The sequence below is a fragment of the Styela clava genome, chromosome 5 (genome assembly GCF_964204865.1).
Source record: "Styela clava chromosome 5, kaStyClav1.hap1.2, whole genome shotgun sequence".
NCBI classification, from domain to species: Eukaryota; Metazoa; Chordata; class Ascidiacea; order Stolidobranchia; family Styelidae; genus Styela; species Styela clava.
In genome coordinates this window covers 3,726,572-3,745,673 of record NC_135254.1, presented here as the reverse complement: position 1 = coordinate 3,745,673, position 19,102 = coordinate 3,726,572, and the positions used below count along the sequence as shown (strand labels likewise).

At 37.2% G+C, this 19,102-nt stretch overlaps 2 protein-coding genes, 1 long non-coding RNA gene, 7 other non-coding genes and 1 pseudogene across 9 annotated transcripts in view; 10 read left to right on the top strand and 1 right to left on the bottom strand.

The window, feature by feature from the left end:
- Positions 1-19,102, top strand: part of LOC120332866 (FGFR1 oncogene partner 2 homolog) — a 424,145-nt gene that overhangs the window by 59,267 nt on the left and 345,776 nt on the right.
- LOC120329781 (FGFR1 oncogene partner 2 homolog) overlaps positions 1-19,102 on the top strand; it is a 443,159-nt gene that overhangs the window by 141,728 nt on the left and 282,329 nt on the right. The window lies entirely within an intron of this gene.
- Positions 7,186-8,429, bottom strand: LOC144422766 (uncharacterized). Its single transcript, XR_013475372.1, has 2 exons — positions 8,327-8,429; positions 7,186-7,551 (listed from the first exon to the last, which is right to left on the bottom strand). It is a non-coding gene; the product is annotated as an uncharacterized LOC144422766 (long non-coding RNA).
- On the top strand, positions 13,400-13,541 carry LOC144423572 (U1 spliceosomal RNA; annotated as a pseudogene).
- On the top strand, positions 14,124-14,286 carry LOC144424127 (U1 spliceosomal RNA). Its single transcript, XR_013476491.1, has one exon. It is a non-coding gene; the product is annotated as a U1 spliceosomal RNA (small nuclear RNA).
- On the top strand, positions 14,876-15,038 carry LOC144424098 (U1 spliceosomal RNA). The gene has a single exon (XR_013476462.1). It is a non-coding gene; the product is annotated as a U1 spliceosomal RNA (small nuclear RNA).
- LOC144423324 (U1 spliceosomal RNA) lies at positions 15,628-15,791 on the top strand. The gene has a single exon (XR_013475818.1). It is a non-coding gene; the product is annotated as a U1 spliceosomal RNA (small nuclear RNA).
- LOC144423424 (U1 spliceosomal RNA) lies at positions 16,345-16,507 on the top strand. Its single transcript, XR_013475918.1, has one exon. It is a non-coding gene; the product is annotated as a U1 spliceosomal RNA (small nuclear RNA).
- On the top strand, positions 17,089-17,251 carry LOC144423156 (U1 spliceosomal RNA). The gene has a single exon (XR_013475650.1). It is a non-coding gene; the product is annotated as a U1 spliceosomal RNA (small nuclear RNA).
- Positions 17,841-18,003, top strand: LOC144424002 (U1 spliceosomal RNA). The gene has a single exon (XR_013476366.1). It is a non-coding gene; the product is annotated as a U1 spliceosomal RNA (small nuclear RNA).
- LOC144423730 (U1 spliceosomal RNA) lies at positions 18,585-18,747 on the top strand. Its single transcript, XR_013476166.1, has one exon. It is a non-coding gene; the product is annotated as a U1 spliceosomal RNA (small nuclear RNA).

The following is a 19,102-nucleotide window of genomic DNA, read 5'->3' as shown; positions in this document are numbered from 1 at the left end:
TATGCTTTTCAATATTGCCAATTTTCATAAGACGATCACAATATTTTATCTTAATATTATAAATATATTTTGTCCTATAGATTATCTTTCACCCGATGTAAAACTTGTCTAAATATAATCTATGGTTCGCGAGATATGAGGTTTCAAAGTTACATACCTCAAACGGGATGCCAAAGCCGCTAAAGCGGCTTTCAGCGTGAAAAGACTTTCTCGGGAAAGCGGCTATAACGGCTTCCAGGGTTCAAAGAGTTTTAAACATAATATATATCATGAAGTAGGGCGAACTCACCGGATCCATCGTCTTTCTGTTAAATAAATATTAAATTCAGATGATTAGTAAAGTCAGTATAACACGTAAGTTGTTTCAGATTATATTAGTTACGTGGCATGCAGAAGTTGGATTTGAAAATTCAGAAAATCTTCGAGTCACTTCAAAAATATTAAATTTTTACATAAAAGTGACTGCTAGGCAAAGCATAGCTTAGAGTCAAACAGTAAAAACACCTGATGAAAATAGTATCTTGATTTCACCTCGCAATCTCCGACTTGAACGAGTTTCCCATTTACGACCTTCGAAACGCAGGATCCAGCTGTCAAAAAGAAAACGTGAAGTTAAATACAACGACATCTTGTGACAAAAATTACAGGTGTTGCTATACTTGTTAAATGTGGTATTTTTTGAGTGATTTTAAAAAGCTCCCATATTTTAGAAATCTTGGTACTAAAAGCCGATTTAGGCAAAGATTTTTTGTAAGCCAGTATTTTAAAATCAATCAAGTAATTAAATTCGAAGCAAATCTTACCCGGAACTTTTAGATTCGCAAGCAAGCCGCAGATGGGAGAGACGAACAAAATAAGTTTGACGAAATTCATGTTTGCTACTAAAAAACTTTGATGATGCAACTAAATGCTTAGGTATAAAGTAAATATCTGTAAAAATATTTAATGATATGTTAGATTCAGAACAGCCAGCTGCTTTTAAACAATCATAGAGAGTTATAAATCCGTATATGGAAACGAGTCCCGTGACAGCGTTTTGCGTCACTTCCTTTAGCCATAAACTAACTCCTAGTATACAAAATTTAGAACACCTTACTTGACACACGAATTTAATTCACCCATTTTTAATAGTTTAGTTTGAAGCATTTTTGCGAGCATACCTTTCCGATCGATTTCAACTCTTGTCCGTTGTTATATCTAACACATAAAATGATAAAAATTGTTCATTTTACTCAAAAACCAAATTAATTTGTCGCTAATGTATAGACAAAAAAATGCTGTTACGAGCATAACCCGACTTACCCAAAGCGACACATCTTTTTGTTTCAAATATTCCTGTTTTCTGGCTCCATTATCTTTGCACCCATACATTTGCACCCGCAGATTTTTGCGCCTACATACAGATTGCACCCATGAACATTTGCAACCATGGACATTTTCATCCACGGACATTTGCACCCACGGACATATGCATTCACGGACATTTGCAAACATGGACATTTGCACCCACGGACATTTGCACCCACGGACATTTGCATATACGGACATTCGCAACCATGGACATTTGCACCCATGGGCACTTGCACTCACAGACATTTGCACCCGAGGACATTTGCATCCTCGGACATTTGCATCCTCGGACATTTGCATCCACGTATATTTGCATACGTGTATAATTGCACCTGCTTATATTTGCACCCACGGACATTTGAACACAAGTACATTTGCACCCGCAGGCATTTGCACTCATAGACATTTGCACCCATGGACATTTACACTTGCAGACATCCATCATTTGCACCCTTAGACATCTGCACCCATAAACACTTGCACCCATGGACATCTGCACCCATAAACACTTGCACCCACAGACATTTGTGCCCATGATCATTTGCAGCCGCGGAAATTTGCACCCGCGGACATTTGCACCTACGTACCCTGCGCGTGCAATCGCACTCATGACATTTGCACCCACGAATATTCGCATCTATGAACACTTGAACCCATGGAATTTTGCGCCAATGAACATTTACACTCATGCATACCTGTCTTTGTAAAAATAAAATACAAGAAGTTCTATTGCCATTTGCGCCAATATAGCGACATTATAATGTTTTTAATAGTCGAACTCGATGAAACCCGAAAGCGATTAATTTAGGTTTCCATCCAGTAACACAGATCGCTTTCTCCTACATTTTAAAGATTTCAAAATATTCCCCACGTTGGCGCGCGAAAACAGAACAGATGACACTGATTATTAACATAAGCAGTAAAACTCAAGTTACGTTTTTAATTGTGCAGCCTTAAAAACACTATTTCAAACAAAGTTTGCCGACCGTAGCGCGCCAAAATGTAACAGTTGGCAGTGTTGCTGATCATAAAAGTTTATACCCACCCCTTACCTGAGAACATTTAAAACTAAAATTAACGGCTTTTACGCAATAATACGTTTGGGAAATTTTTTATGACTCGCGGGTCACAATCACTTTTTTATGCTGGCTCCTCTCCGCTAAATTTAGCAGTAAATCAGTAAAACGCCCTCTAGCGAAGCAAATCTGGACTTATAAAATGTGAAAAATGTTTCGGTATTTTTCCATGCAACACCGACCAATTATATTATTATACAGCCTATGGTGTTCCAACAAACGCGTCTATTTTACGTCTATTCCCTTTACCATTAAACAAATCCTGGTATACATAAATCAAACACCTTACTCGACAAAAAAACCTAATTCAACCATTTTTAATAGTTCAGTTTGATGCCCTTTTTGCGAGCAAAACTTTCTGATTGACATCAATTTTCGTCCGTTGTTATATCTAATACATAAAATGATACAAATTGTCCATGTTACTTAAAAACCAAATTCATTTGTCGCTGGTGGTAAAGATTAAAGAAATGCTATTGCGAAATGCCCCCACTTACCTCCAATATTTCTATGCTCTGGTTTCACTATTTTTGCACACACGTATATTAGCACCAGGGATAATTGCACCAGCGGACATTTGCACCCACGAATATTTGCATCTATAGACATTTGCACCCATTAAATTTGGCGCACGTAAAGATTTACACGCATGGATACAAGATACAAGTCTTTGAAGTAAAAGAGGTTCTATTGCTATTTGCACCGAAATAGCGACATTCTAATGTTATGAATAGTAATGAAGACGAACTCACTGCAAACCCGAAAGCAATTATTTTGAATTTTCATCAATTAAAACAGATCTCTCTCTCCTACATTTTAAAAAAGTTCAAAATATCGCCCGACGTTGGCGCACAAAAACAAAATATGTGGCACTGAATAATAACATAAGCAATAACACTCAATTTAGGCGGTATAATTGTGCCGCCTCAAAACAGTATTTCAAACAAAGTTTGCCACCTTGGCGCGCCCCTGTCCTGACAACATTTAAAATTACATATTACGCAATAATACGTTTTGGAAATTTTCCATGACACGTGGGGCCACAATCTTTTTTTTTATGCTCGCTCCTCTCTGCTAAATTTTGCAGTTAATTAGTAAAAACGCCTTTAGCGCAGCGAATCTTGACTCATAAAACGTAAAATCCTTTGGTATTTTTCCACGCGTCACAAACCACCATTTTTTTCTACTAGCAAATACTCAGTATCAATGCGGCAGCCATCTTGACTCATAGGTTGTGATTATGCAGCATGTCTAACGAACGCGTATAACATAACTTCCCTTAGCCATAAGCTAATTTCTAATATACAAACATCAAACGTTCTACTCGACAAAATAATTTGATTCATCTATTTTTAATAGTTCATAAATTTCTGATCAACCTCAAGTCTCGTCCTTTGTTATATCTAACACAAAAAATTATATAAATTGTCCATTTTACTCAAAAACCAAGGTAATTTTTTTTTACAATTGTTCAGTCTCAAAACAGCATTTTGGACATTTAAATTTTTTTTTAAAAGATCGCCCGACGTTACACGCGAAATCATAACAGATGACATAAACAATAAAACTCAATTTTCGGCTAATAATTCTGCAGCCTAAAAACACCATTCCTTTTAATTAAATATTTAATTGATTTGCCATTTACAATTGTGCAGTCCCAAAACAACATTTGAAAACTTTCAAAAGTTCGCCCGACGTTGCACGTGAAAACAAAATAGATGACACTGACCATTAACAAAACCAATAAAACTCAATACGCTTTATATTTGTGCAGTCTTAAAACAATATTTCAAACAAAGTTTACCGACCTTGGTGCGACAAAATGAAACATTTGGCAGTTTTTCTCAACCTAAAAACAATGTTTCGGCCTTCGTATATGTATTAAATGAAGTAAAAATACTTGAACAATTACTGATTAATTTATGGACACGATATAGTCTACAATACATACGCAAAACAGATATGCAACATCTATCAACCATTGTTCTACGACATCAAGTTCACCCAGATTTAAAACCACTCAGTAATATGCGATTGGCCGTAGCAAGTGATCAGACAGCAATTTTATCTGTGCTGTATCTAAAAAATGAAACATAAAACATCCGCATGACGCAGCAACCAAACTTCATTTTATTTATTATATTTGTGCAGTTGAAAGCAGTTTATATTCGCGTGTGGTGTTTTGTTTGATTTCCTGTGATATATACATAAAACAAACTAAAGAACAGAGTATTTTGTTGCACCCCATTACCCTGTGCGTTTAGTATGCTCTGTCGTACGGCAATACGTTGTGGTCTATCTACACACTGTATATAAAATAGCATTCATTGAACATCTTCAAAAATAGTTAAAAAACGAGATTTTTTTTTTTTGATTGAAAGACTCGAAAATTTTTTACGACAAACTAACGTGACAAAAATTTATTCGTTTACTGTGCGTGTTCTTAGTTGTAGGTCGGGCATATTGTACAGAACATGGGCGGGTAAATTACGACCCACAGGCCGGATCCGACTTAACGAAGTGTTTCATTCGCATCATTTATGCAGTTGTAAAACTGAACAAGAATAGCGCACAAGACTAAAGTTCAGGCCTGTAAATTACGTTTTTCAGAGTACTTCCTCCATGAACGTTTTTCGTGCGGCAGTGATAGCTGAAATACATTTTATCCTTCTGTTCGGTACATCCATCCAAATATTTGTCTATACTCACGCCACTTGCTAGTCTTCCAATGCTATTTAATACATCTTCTGAAACATATACGAGCAGGCGGGCGATTGTTAGCGTCGCTAATTATTTTTAGATAGACTGACTGTTTCTCATTCATAGTTTCATACTGAGTTTTGAACACCGGCCCAGTAACCAAGTATATTATCTGGAGATATTGACCATTATTCACGGAGTGCCGCAATGTATTTATAAAAATAATATCATATTTTATCAATTCTTTCCATTATTGCTCCTCTGGAGAGTTACAAAATTAGCCAAGTCAGTATCTTAATAAGTAAACGGATATCTCGCCGAACTTTTAGGGTCATTTAACGGTGCCCATGTGCTCCGTATGGAGCCCTTTGAGAACCTACGTCTAGGCCCTATGAGCCTCACATTGTCTAAATCTGGCCATGGCAGTTCCCAATTTACTATTAGGCAAGGTAGGCTGAAGCCCATGTTATATTTTCAAATAAATTCAACATACTACCCATTTCACTTAGGTGATTGGCTTTCGTATCCACGTAATTCAAAATTGTGCATCTATGGCGGTTCCACGTATGCGTTAGTTCTGGTAATCATGGGAAGTCATCAAAACTGCGTTACCTGTAATCTACTGAGACAGATTACATACCCGTACTACTTTGTTTTGGTCTTCGTGTCCATATATTCGAGCATTGCTGTCTTGTTTTTAGGTTCAATCATCATCTTCCATTCCATAATATTGTACATCTTGCATTTCTGTTCCACTTATTATTGTTTCAATCTTTATTAAACGACGCCACAAATACTAGAATCAAATACAGGAATAGAGGTTGAACACTTTACTTGTGAATATGCTTACAAGTTCTGGATTGAGTTCTCGCTACTCATCAAAGGCCGTGATCGAACTGCGGTCGATTGTGGTTGAAGCGTTTTTCAAGGAGAGTAGAAAACTAAGTTGATTTTATGTACACAGTGAAATCGCCGTAAAGTGCAGAATCAAATTCATCAATTTTTTTTTAAATAACACTCCTTTAAACGATAGGTCGTCAACATCTACAAGCCTTGCAACAATTTCTTCCGAAGGCTCATTATTAAAAGAATCGATCTTTTGTCTTTTATACGATGGCTCAAGTAACCTACATTGGTCTTGCGTAGATCGCTTACATTTTCAAATTCGCTGATGTCGTTTATCGTGTAACACTGATTTTGTCTTTCGCTTGTGACGGCACAGGAGTTATTTTTGTTTTATTTATTATTATCGCAACCAGTGACCCAGCACAGCTGCTACGCTTCAATGAAAAGGACAAGCCCGCTTTTCATACAAGTATGTCAACAAGTAATATGACTTGATAATGCACAGAAACCGGGTTTTAGCTTATCGACTTGATTCGAGTTTATGTAATACATGAGTCAATTTGATGGAATGACTCAATCTCATACTAAACTATCTCTCTTGAAGACAAGTACTAATGATTGGCTTGAACTCTGACCATGACGACCGGTGACTATACATGCAATCAGGGTTTGAATCAGCGAGTCCCTACCGGCGGTTCTTGGCCTCCCAAAGGTGTCACAGAGCAGGTGGAGTGGACCAAAATGCTGGGCGCAAAACTGATTTTACTTTTCCCTCGACAAGAACACTTCCTGTTTTTCCTAGTTCCATTGCTTGATAACGTAGTTTCACAGGATGTTTTCACTTTGTTGAACATCATCGGATTTAAATCTACTAATCGAAATACCACTGGAATAATAAACAGGGGTCACGAGTGCTAAATGTCCCCGGAAGTAGAGAACGAGCCATAAAAATTCGGGAACAACTTGTTTAGAGACTTCTACCCGAGTTTTGCTTTCTATCTTTGCAAATTATGCTGAGTCACATTTTAAAAACGTTGGCATAATTTTTCTGAATAACGTTTTATTTGAACTTTATAAAGGATAATTTTAATCTATTTCTTTTTCTAGTGGATTCTCATAAATTGATGAAATAATAACAAACTCACAAATGATCGAATCAATATTTATTAATATTTTCGGTAATGTACAGAAATCACATCGAGCGAGACAGCTATGAATTTTATTTTCTGAGCAAAAATTTCCAATAGACAAAGCGACCAATTCAAAGCATGGGTTATACGGTTTATATTAGTAAAGGAATAATAAAAGTAATAAAAAGGGAAAACTCTTTGCCGTTTATATTATTCAGCCTTTCAGCGTAGTTTTGTCAGGTTTTAAGCTGGTTTTATATTTCACAGATAACACCATACTTTGACCATGATGGTTTTGCATTAATCATTCCCTGACGTCCAAACTCTTGATCTTTATGGATCTGAACAACAACATTTGTACGCGATTCATCGGATGTCGGGTAACTAGGATACCACACTTCAGTTGCTATAGTGATTGGTTCTCCGCTTAACAGCAACAGCTGGTTGTTCTGTGACAACGAAATGAAAGTTCTCAAAATCTGTTTTGTACTGACGTATTAGATCACCGGTTTTCAGCCAGTGGGCCATGGCCCAATCCTGGGCCACAGAATAATTTTGAGGTGGGCCACAGAACTAATAAAAATTGATAGTTCTGTTTATGTCACAATTGTTAATTTTGCTTGTAGCAGCAATCAATGACGATGCTGTTTTCTGCTCTGAGATGTAATTCTCATTTTAATGAGAAACGTTTGAGTGTTCATTTTCGTAGAAAGATCCTGATTTTTTTGTAGTTTTCGCCTTGTAATAAATAGTTGATGGGCCAAAAGTATTTTTGGACAACAAAAATGGACCACGAAATAAAATAGATTGAGAATCACTGCATTAGGTGAATAATGAAAATACTTGCTCGCTTTCAGTAATGAGCTTTATAGTGAATGTAGTCATCAAAGACGATGTATGTATGGCAAATGATGTGTTAATAATTACATCCAAAATGAGTGAAAACCAGAAATTACTGGCAATATCACAAATTCTAAAATATTCGTCAAATACCAGAATACCAATCAGACTGTTCGTCGACGACGTCACAATACATTTAAAATCACAATTATATTTTATAATTAGTTTTCTCTAATCATCCAATCTATTAAAAAATCGTAAGGCATTGTTAACCTGCTCACTATTTGATAATTTTATTAAAGACAAGCTTTGGGCCAACCTTTGACCCGCTGATGTTTACAAAAATGAGTCAAACTCAGCTGAGATTGTGATCTTTTAACTGACCTTATACTCCATCCCAGTCCAGATTTCAATCCATTCGATTCCAGCAGGGATCAGTGAGCGAAGATAAGGAAGCAGCGACTGGTAATGCGCGAGTTCGTAGATATTCGCGAGTTTTCTGTTGTTCATTGATTTGCAGATTGGTCCGGCATCATTGAAGGTGACGTTATGTGTACCATACACAACTATTCGGAAGCATTTTGTCTTATATGTGACGTCACATTTGTCTGAAAACAACAATATTGTTGTCATCGAATCTTTTTTATTAAAATTTCAGATTACCTTATCAATCTGGGATTAATATTTTGTCGCTCTGCTTATTCAGTGAGATTTCCTTTCAAAATAGAAATTTGGAAATATTGTAATTTAACAATTTTGGAAAAAGAAAATTCGATAAAAAGAAAATTAAAAAAAACGACGGAAAAAATCTATTTCAGATGTCATAATTGCTATCAAATTTAGATACATGGTTGGTGGGCTTAACAGAAGTCGTAACAGAATAGGAGTTGTGTTAATCACTCAGGGACAACTCGGGGTCCAATACTTAAAATCTTCATAAAATTAAATACTGATGCTTTGACGGGTGTGGCTTATGTTAAAGTCAGTGTATGAATCAGAAAACACAAATATAAATTACTTTCAGCTTTTTTCTTTTCATCAAGACTCTTCTTGATCAATCTGGCAATTTCTAGATACATGGTTGGTGGGCTTAACAGAAGTCGTAACAGAATAGGAGTTGTGTTAATCACTCAGGGACAACTCGGGGTCCAATACTTAAAATCTTCATAAAATTAAATACTGATGCTTTGACGGGTGTGGCTTATGTTAAAGTCAGTGTATGAATCAGAAAACACAAATATAAATTACTTTCAGCTTTTTTCTTTTCATCGAGACTCTTCTTGATCAATCTGGCAATTTCTGTGAACAAAAACGATTTATTTTATTTTGGTTAGAGTATGGCGTTTTTAATCAATTTTTGTCATAGATATTATAGTCGTTATAGACTACGACTCAAAAGTCTGTCATACGCTTAAAGTCAACAACGTATTTTTGAACATAATAAATATCATGAAGTGGGACGAACTCACCAGATCCATCGCTTTTCTGTAAAATAAATAAATAATACAAATGATTAGTAAAGTGAACATGACACGTAAGTTTATTAGATTATATTAGTCACGTCTAGGGATGTAAGTTTCAGAATTCGAATCGATTTGATACAATTTAAAAAAGGGGGCTTGATTATATTTAAAAATGTAATAGATAACACAAGGCGATATAACGACACAGCGGCGCCGCCTTATTGTCCTTACGTTTACAGCTTTCCAAAGCCGTGACACTCCCAGAGTCGTTATATTTCATAATGGTAGCAGCTTTGGAGGGAACAATGGTTTCGCTCAATTTTGTTTGACTACTTAAAATGTTACAATGTTTTACAAATATTTTAAACGTTTCTTCAAATTATCTAGATAAATTTTTTTTATAATAAAACACCATTGCTTTATACCTTATAAAAAAATACCTGATAAGCTTCCCTCGTTATCATTGCTTCTTTTAAAATTAGGGCACATACGGTACTAACTAGCGTTTATCATTGGGATGAATTTTGAAGCTCAATTTTGAAAGAAATAGTCGCTATACACCCGGTATTATTTGCAAACATAATTGTATGTAAGTAAATGTAACTAAGTATACCTTTATGCAACAAAAAATAAATCTCAGTCGTAATATATTTGGTAGTTGATACATCCATGCAGTGTGTTTTTCTAGTAACTTTCTCAATTCTTAAAGCTCATTTTTTGTTATTTTATCAAAAAATATACTATATTTCTATCAAATTTGAAGAAAGTTAACGATAATATGATGATATACTGAATCGGAACATTGTGATTCGAAATTCGATTCGAAAAAAAATATTCGAAACTTACATCCCCAATTACGTCACATGTAACAGTCGGATTGAAAATTGGGTTGAAAATTAAAAAAAAGCTTCGAGTTCTTCCAAAAATATTAGATCTAACAGTATCAGTGGCTACTTTTCCAACGCCTAGCTTAGAGTCAAGCAGTAAAGCATCTGATAAAAAATAGTAACTTGATTTCACCGTGCAATCTCCAATTTGGACGAGTTTCCTCTTCACGATCTTGGAAACGCAGGATCCAGCTGTCAAAATAAAATGTGATATTTTTAGGTTCAATTCAACGACATCTTGTGTCAAGATTATGAGCGTTTCTACACTCTTATATTTTAGAATTCTTGGTACCAGATTGAGCCGAAGACTACTTGCAATTCAGTATTTTAAAATCAAGTATTTGTATCCGAGGCAAATCTTACCCGGTACTTTCAGTTCCGCAAGCAAAGCACAGATAACAGGAATGAACAGAATAATTTTGACGGAGTCCATGTTTGCTACCAGGAAGCTTTGATGACGCAACTAAATTTTTAGCTATAAAGTAAATATCTCTGAAAATATCCGAAAGTATTATGTTGCTTATATTATAAGCTCTTGTCAGAGCTCATGGTTGGTATCGAGATGATGTATTTTTGAGACTTTTTTCGGCGTTCCTGATCTATTTAAGACGCAAATTCAAACAGATAGGCAAAATTCACGATTACCATGATATATATTAAAAAATGCACAAATATTAAAAACTAGAAGATCGTTCAGAGACAGAAGACTTATCGATCGAAAGTTAGGGGATCTCCCAAAACAGCGCTCTTACTCCATAGTGACACTTTGTGTCCCATCATCAATCAATTGACAACTCGCTAATTATACGACATAATTTGCCCAAAATCAATAGGCTTATGGTACGAGATATGATAAATGCACATGCAAAATCTGCAGCAGATCTAATCTTGCTTTCGTGAGATATCGCGTGCATCTAACAGACAGACAAATCCCTATCAACATAATACCTTGTCAATAAAATCGATAAGTAATAAATAAAAGTTCCCACCTCGCTTCTGAGTTAGAGCAGTCGTACACAGTTACGTACACACATATAGACAGATAACTGCCTAATTGGATGTAAACACAGACATGTCGTAATCATGATATAATTTACGATACATACGCAAAGCAGATATGCAACATCTAACAACCATTGTTGTACAACATCAAGTTCACCCAGATTCTAAACCACTCATCGAAAACAGGTCGGCAAGGGCTTGTAGAATCAACGAGTCCGCTATATGCGATTAGCCGTAGCAATTGATTAGATAGCGATTTTATCTGTGCTGTATTGAAAAAAATGAAACAAAAAATCATCCGCGTGACGCAGCATCCAAACTTCATTCACTTTTTATATTTGTACAGTTGAAAGCAGTTTATATTCGCGTGTGGTGTCCTGTTTGACGTCACTTCCTGAGGTCTATATGAAACAAACTAAATAGTATATTTTGTTGCATGCCCAAATAGCTAGCTTGTGCGAAACGAACAACGCATGTCATAAAATCAATAACCAAACTTTTGTGCCTGTAATAACTAGAAAGCCCGTGGCTTCACCCAGTTACTTGTATCTGACCCTCCTGTACTGAAGGTTACACACCCCTGCATTATGGAATACAGATAAATAAAAAGTTCCCATCCAGTTGTTATGAGTTAAAACATCGATCAAGGGTACACACTTTCAGACAGATAGCAGCTTAATTAGATGCCAACATCAGCATGGAGGAATCTTCAACAATTATATACGGTGTCCATAAAGTCTTAAATTTTTTAAAATTGCTAAGATAATTTATCGATTCCATATATTGTTTTAGCCCTCATAGATGTATTAAATTAAGTAAAAAGACACAATTACTGAATTAAAAATAACAAATATAGTTAAGATATACTAAGAACTGACTTCATAACAAAATTGAAATTGTAAAGGGACTTTATGGACATAATATAGTTTAATAAACATACGCAAAGCAGATATGCAACATCTATCAACCATTGTTGTACGACATCAAGTTCACTCAGATTTCAAACCACTCACTGAAAACAGGTCGGCAGGCGCTTGTAGAATCAACGAGTTCGCTATATGCGACTGGCCGTAGCTAGTGACCAGACAGCAATTTTATCTGTGCTGTATCTAAAAAATGAAAAATAAAAACATCCGCATGCCGCAGCATCCAAACTTCATTTACTTATTAGATCTGTGCAGTTGAAAGCAGTTTATATTTGCGTGTGGTGTTTTGTTTGACGTCACTTCCTGCGGTAAATATAAAACAAGCTAATTAATAGAATATTTTCGTTGCACCCTATTACCCTGTGCGTTTAGTATGTTCTGTTGTACGGCAATACATTGTGGTATATATCTACATATTGTATATAAAATGGCATTCATTGAACATCTTTAAAAATTGATTGAGATTGTTTTTTTTGCTTGAGAGACTCGTACTCATAGATCTTCTACGACATATGCTATAGCGTTCGCAAACTAACGGGACTAAAATTCAGCATGATGCAGCATCCAAAATTCATTTACTCATTATATTTGCGTGTGGTGTTTTGTTCGACGTCACTTCCTGAGGTATATATGGAACAAACTGAAAAGAATTTTTTGGTGCACCCGATTACCTTGCTCGTTTAGTATGTTCTGTTGTTCAGCAACACATTGTGTTATATATACATACTGTGTATAAAATGGCATGCATTAAACATATACAAAAATCGAAATGGTTCTTTTCCTGCTTGAGAGACTTGTAATCATAGATCTTTTACGACATATGCTATAGCGTTTGCAAACTTAAAAGACAAAAAATTTATTCTTTAACCGTGAGTGTTCTTTGTGGCGTATTGAATAAACCAGAGGCGGGTTAATTACTACCCGCAGGCCGGATTCGGGCTGCTAACGAAGTTTTTCATCATTTTGCTTGCCTATATTACGACTATAGTTTTTTATGAATATAAATTTCCGCTGGAAATAACGAATCCCCGCGAATATTCCGCACCTAAAGGTAATGATAAATCAATCAATTGAAGTTACAATTTTGGCACTCACCATTTTTATTGTTGAGAACTTCAATCCTAACATTTAGCATATGACATTCTTTCATGATACGCAATCAATTGTCAAAATCAAGACTTAATTAACTGACTAGACTGTTTTGCCTAGGCGAGGTTTGGTTATTGCACCCAGTCTAAATTGACCCTAGCGATTATCCCAAATGTGGATAACTCGGTCGTGTAATTTCTGCTAGTGGAGGCTGCGTTCGCGCTATCCATTTTGTATATTTGCTCTCTACCAATATTCTGTTGGCTTAGGAGTTAGGTCAATGAGCGGCCACGTTGGTTTCATTAGTTGTGGCCGTATTGATCCTCGTTTGGGTATGTTATATTTCTCATGACCAATCTTACAATCCATTTTTTGATATTATTCCATGACATGCCTTGCCATTATCCAAATTATTCCTTTATCCAACCGTCTCTAGATTGATTCCTTATTTGCAGTTTCACATTCAGATTGTGTTGCCATTGATTGAGCAATAGAATGAGCGCCAAGATTCGGAAATATCATTATTCTCCGTTTAAGTTACGTATCGGAGCTGCGGCTCTTTGTTTACAGTTTAATATTTCAACCCCTGGTCCTTGCTATTTCTTGTAAAGTTGTTCAGCTTCATTCTGCCATCGGATGGCAAAGAACTCGCGATGTATCACATAAAAGATTCGAACGCAATGAATCGTATTCTACGTTACTGACAGACGAATCAATTAAAATTGCAACTTTTGCACATATCGTTTTTATTGTTGAGAACTTCTTCCTTAGCATAGAACATTCATTCATGATGCGCAAACAATCGTCACAAATCATACTTACCTGACGAGGAAGTCAACCGCGATCACGAAGGCGGTTCTGCCTAGGCGAGGTTTAGTCATTGCACCCAGACTAAATTGACCCTAGCGATTATCCCAAATGTGGATAACTCGGTCGTGTAATTTCTGCTAGTGGGGACTGCGTTCGCGCTATCCCTTTTATATATTTGCTCACTACCAATATCTTGTTGGCTTACGAGTTAAGTCAATGAGCGGCCACGTTGCTTTCATTAGTTGTGGCCGTATTGATCCTCGTTTGGGTGTGTTATCTTTCTCATGACGAATCTTACAATCCATTTATTGATATTAGTCCATGACATGCCTTGCCATTATCCAAGTTATCCCTTTATCCAACCGTCTCTAGATTGATTCCTTGTTTGCAGTTTCACATTCAGATTGTGTTGCCATTGATTGAGCAATAGAATGAGCGCCAAGATTCGGAAATATCATTATTCCCTGTTTAAGGTACGTATACGTATCGGAGCTGCGGCTCTTCGTTTATAGTTTAATATTTCAACCCCTGGTCCTTGCTATTTCTTGTAAAGTTGTTCAGCTTCATTCTGCCATCGGATGGCAAAGAACTCGCGATGTATCACATAAAAGATTCGAACGCAATGAATCGTATTCTACGTTACTGACAGACGAATCAATTAAAATTGCAACTTTTGCACATATCGTTTTTATTGTTGAGAACTTCTTCCTTAGCATAGAACATTCATTCATGATGCGCAAACAATCGTCACAAATCATACTTACCTGACGAGGAAGTCAACCGCGATCACGAAGGCGGTTCTGCCTAGGCGAGGTTTAGTCATTGCACCCAGACTAAATTGACCCTAGCGATTATCCCAAATGTGGATAACTCGGTCGTGTAATTTCTGTTAGTGGGGACTGCGTTCGCGCTATCCCTTTTATATATTTGCTCACTACCAATATCTTGTTGGCTTACGAGTTAAGTCAATGAGCGGCCACGTTGCTTTCATTAGTTGTGGCCGTATTGATCCTCGTTTGGGTGTGTTATCTTTCTCATGACGAATCTTACAATCCATTTATTGATATTAGTCCATGACATGCCTTGCCATTATCCAAGTTATCCCTTTATCCAACCGTCTCTAGATTGATTCCTTGTTTGCAGTTTCACATTCAGATTGTGTTGCCATTGATTGAGCAATAGAATGAGCGCCAAGATTCGGAAATATCATTATTCCCTGTTTAAGGTACGTATACGTATCGGAGCTGCGGCTCTTCGTTTATAGTTTAATATTTCAACCCCTGGTCCTTGCTATTTCTTGTAAAGTTGTTCAGCTTCATTCTGCCATCGGATGGCAAAGAAATCGCGATGTATCACATAAAAGATTTGAACGCAATGAATCGTATTCTACGTTACTGACAGACGAATCAATTAAAATTGCAACTTTTGCACATATCGTTTTTATTGTTGAGAACTTCTTCCTTAGCATAGAACATTCATTCATGATGCGCAAACAATCTTCACAAATCATACTTACCTGACGAGGCAGTCAACCGCGATCACGAAGCCGGTTCTGCCTAGGCGAGGTTTAGTCATTGCACCCGGACTAAATTGACCCTAGCGATTATCCCAAATGTGGATAACTCGGTCGTGTAATTTCTGCTAAGTGGGACTGCGTTCGCGCTCTCCCTTTTGTGTATTTGCTCCTTATTATTATCCTGTTGGCATACGAGTTAGGTCAATGAGCGCCCACGCTATTTTCGTATGGCTCCATTAGTTGTGGCCGTCGGGATTATTGTTAGAGTATGTTATATTCATGCCTTGCCATTATCCAAGCTGTCCCTTTATCCAACCGTATCTAGATTGATTCCATATTTGTAGTTCCACATTCAGATTGTGTTGCCATTGATTGTGCAATAGAATGAGCGCCAAAATTTGGAAGTATCATTATTTGCTGTCCAAGGTACGTATTGGGGCTGTGGCTCTTTGTTCATAGTTTAATATTTCAAACCCTGGCTCTTTGCTATTTCTTGTAAAGTTGTTCAGCTTCATTCTGCATCGGATGGCAAAGAACTGGCAATGTGTCACATAAAAGATTTGAACGCAATGAATCGTATTCTACGTTACTGACAGACGAATCAATTAAAATTGCAACTTTTGCACATATCGTTTTCAATGTTGAGAAGTTCTTCTCAACATTTAGCATAGAACACTCATTCATGATGCGCAACCAATCGTCACAAATCATACTTACCTGACGAGGCAGTCAACCGCGATCACAAAGGCGGTTCTGCCTAGGCGAGCTTTAGTCATTGCACCCAGACTAAATTGACCCTAGCGATTATCCCAAATGTGGATAACTCGGTCGTGTAATTTCTGCTAGTGGGGACTGCGTTCGCGGTATCTCTTTTATATATTTGCTCACTACCAATATCTTGTTGGCTTACGAGTTAAGTCAATGAGCGGCCACGTTGCTTTCATTAGTTGTGGCCGTATTGATCCTCGTTTGGGTGTGTTATCTTTCTCATGACCAATCTTACAATCCATTTATTGATATTAGTCCATGACATGCCTTGCCATTATCCAAGTTATCCCTTTATCCAACCGTCTCTAGATTGATTACTTGTTTGCAGTTTCACATTCAGATTGTGTTGTCATTGATTGAGCAATAGAATGAGCGCCAAGATTCGGAAATATCATTATTCCCTGTTTAAGGTACGCAGCTGGCTCTTTGTTTATAGTTTAATATTTCAACCCCCTGGTCCTTGCTATTTTTTGTAAAGTTGTTCAGCTTCATTCGGCATCGGATGGCAAAGAACTCGCAATGTGTCACATAAAAATATGAACGCAATGAATCGTATTCTACGTTACTGACAGACGAATCAATTAAAATTGCAACTTTTGCACATATCGTTTTTATTGTTGAGAACTTCTTCTCAACATTTAGCATAGAACATTCATTCATGATGCGCAACCAATCGTCACAAATCATACTTACCTGACGAGGCAGTCAACCGCGATCACGAAGGCGGTTCTGCCTAGCCGAGGTTTAGTCATTGCACCCAGACTAAATTGACCCTAGCGATTATCCCAAATGTGGATAACTCGGTCGTGTAATTTCTGCTAGTGGGGACTGCGTTCGCGCTATCCCTTTTATATATTTGCTCACTACCAATATCTTGTTGGCTTACGAGTTAAGTCAATGAGCGGCCACGTTGCTTTCATTAGCTGTGGCCGTATTGATCCTCGTTTGGGTGTGTTATCTTTCTCATGACCAATCTTACAATCCATTTATTGATATTAGTCCATGACATGCCTTGCCATTATCCAAGTTATCCCTTTATCCAACCGTCTCTAGATTGATTCCTTGTTTGCAGTTTCACATTCAGATTGTGTTGCCATTGATTGAGCAATAGAATGAGCGCCAACATTCGGCAATATCATTATTCCCTGTTTAAGGTACGTATCGTAGCTGCGGCTCTTTGTTTATAGTTTAATATTTCAACCCCTGGTCCTTGCAATTTTTTGTAAAGTTGTTCAACTTCACTCTGCCATCGGATGGCAAAGAACTCGCGATGTATCACATAAAAAAGTGAACGCATTGAATCGTATTCCACGTTACCCACAGACGAATCAATTAAAATTGCAACTTTTGAACATATCGTTTTTAATGTTGAGAAGTTCTTCTCAACATTTAGCATAGAACACTCATTCATGATGCGTAACCAATCGTTCCCAAATCATACTTACCTGACGAGGCAGTCAACCGCGATCACAAAGGCGGTTCTGCCTAGGCGAGGTTTAGTCATTGCACCCAGACTAAATTGACCCTAGCGATTATCCCAAATGTGGATAACTCGGTCGTGTAATTTCTGCTAGTGGGGACTGCGTTCGCGCTATCCCTTTTATATATTTGCTCACTACCAATATCCTGTTGGCTTACGAGTTAAGTCAATGAGCGGCCACGTTGCTTTCATTGGTTGTGGCCGTATTGATCCTCGTTTGGGTGTGTTATCTTTCTCATGACCAATCTTACAATCCATTTATTGATATTAGTCTATGACATGCCTTGCCATTATCCAAGTTATCCCTTTATCCAACCGTTTGTAGATTGATTCCTTGTTTGCAGTTTCACATTCAGATTGTGTTGTCATTGATTGAGCAATAGAATGAGCGCCAAGATTCGGAAATATCATTATTCCCTGTTTAAGGTACGCAGCTGGCTCTTTGTTTATAGTTTAATATTTCAACCCCTGGTCCTTGCTATTTTTTGTAAAGTTGTTCAACTTCACTCTGCCATCGGGTGGCAAAGAACTCGCGATGTATCACATAAAAAAGTGAACGCAATGAATCGTATTTCACGTTACCCACAGACAAATCAATTGAAATTGCAACTTTTGCACATATCGTTTTTAATGTTGAGAAGTTCTTCTCAACATTTAGCAGAGAACATTCATTCATGATGCGTAACCAATCGTCACAAATCATACTTACCTGACGAGGCAGTCAACCGCGATCACGAAGGCGGTTCTGCCTAGGCGAGGTTTAGTCATTGCACCCAGACTAAATTGACCCTAGCGATTATCCCAAATGTGGATAACTCGGTCGTGTAATTTCTGCTAGTGGGGACTGCGTTCGCGCTATCCCTTTTATATATTTGCTCACTACCAATATCTTGTTGTAAGTCAATGAGCGGCCACGTTGCTTTCATTAGTTGTGGCCGTATTGATCCTCGTTTGGGTGTGTTATCTTTCTCATGACCAATCTTACAATCCATTTATTGATATTAGTCCATGACATGCCTTGCCATTATCCAAGTTATCCCCTTATCCAACCGTCTCTAGATTGATTCCTTGTTTGCAGTTTCACATTCAGATTGTGTTGCCATTGATTGAGCAATAGAATGAGCGCCAAGATTCGGAAATATCATTATTCCCTGCTTAAGGTACGTATCGTAGCTGCGGCTCTTGGTTTATAGTTTAATATCTCAACCCCTGGTCCTTG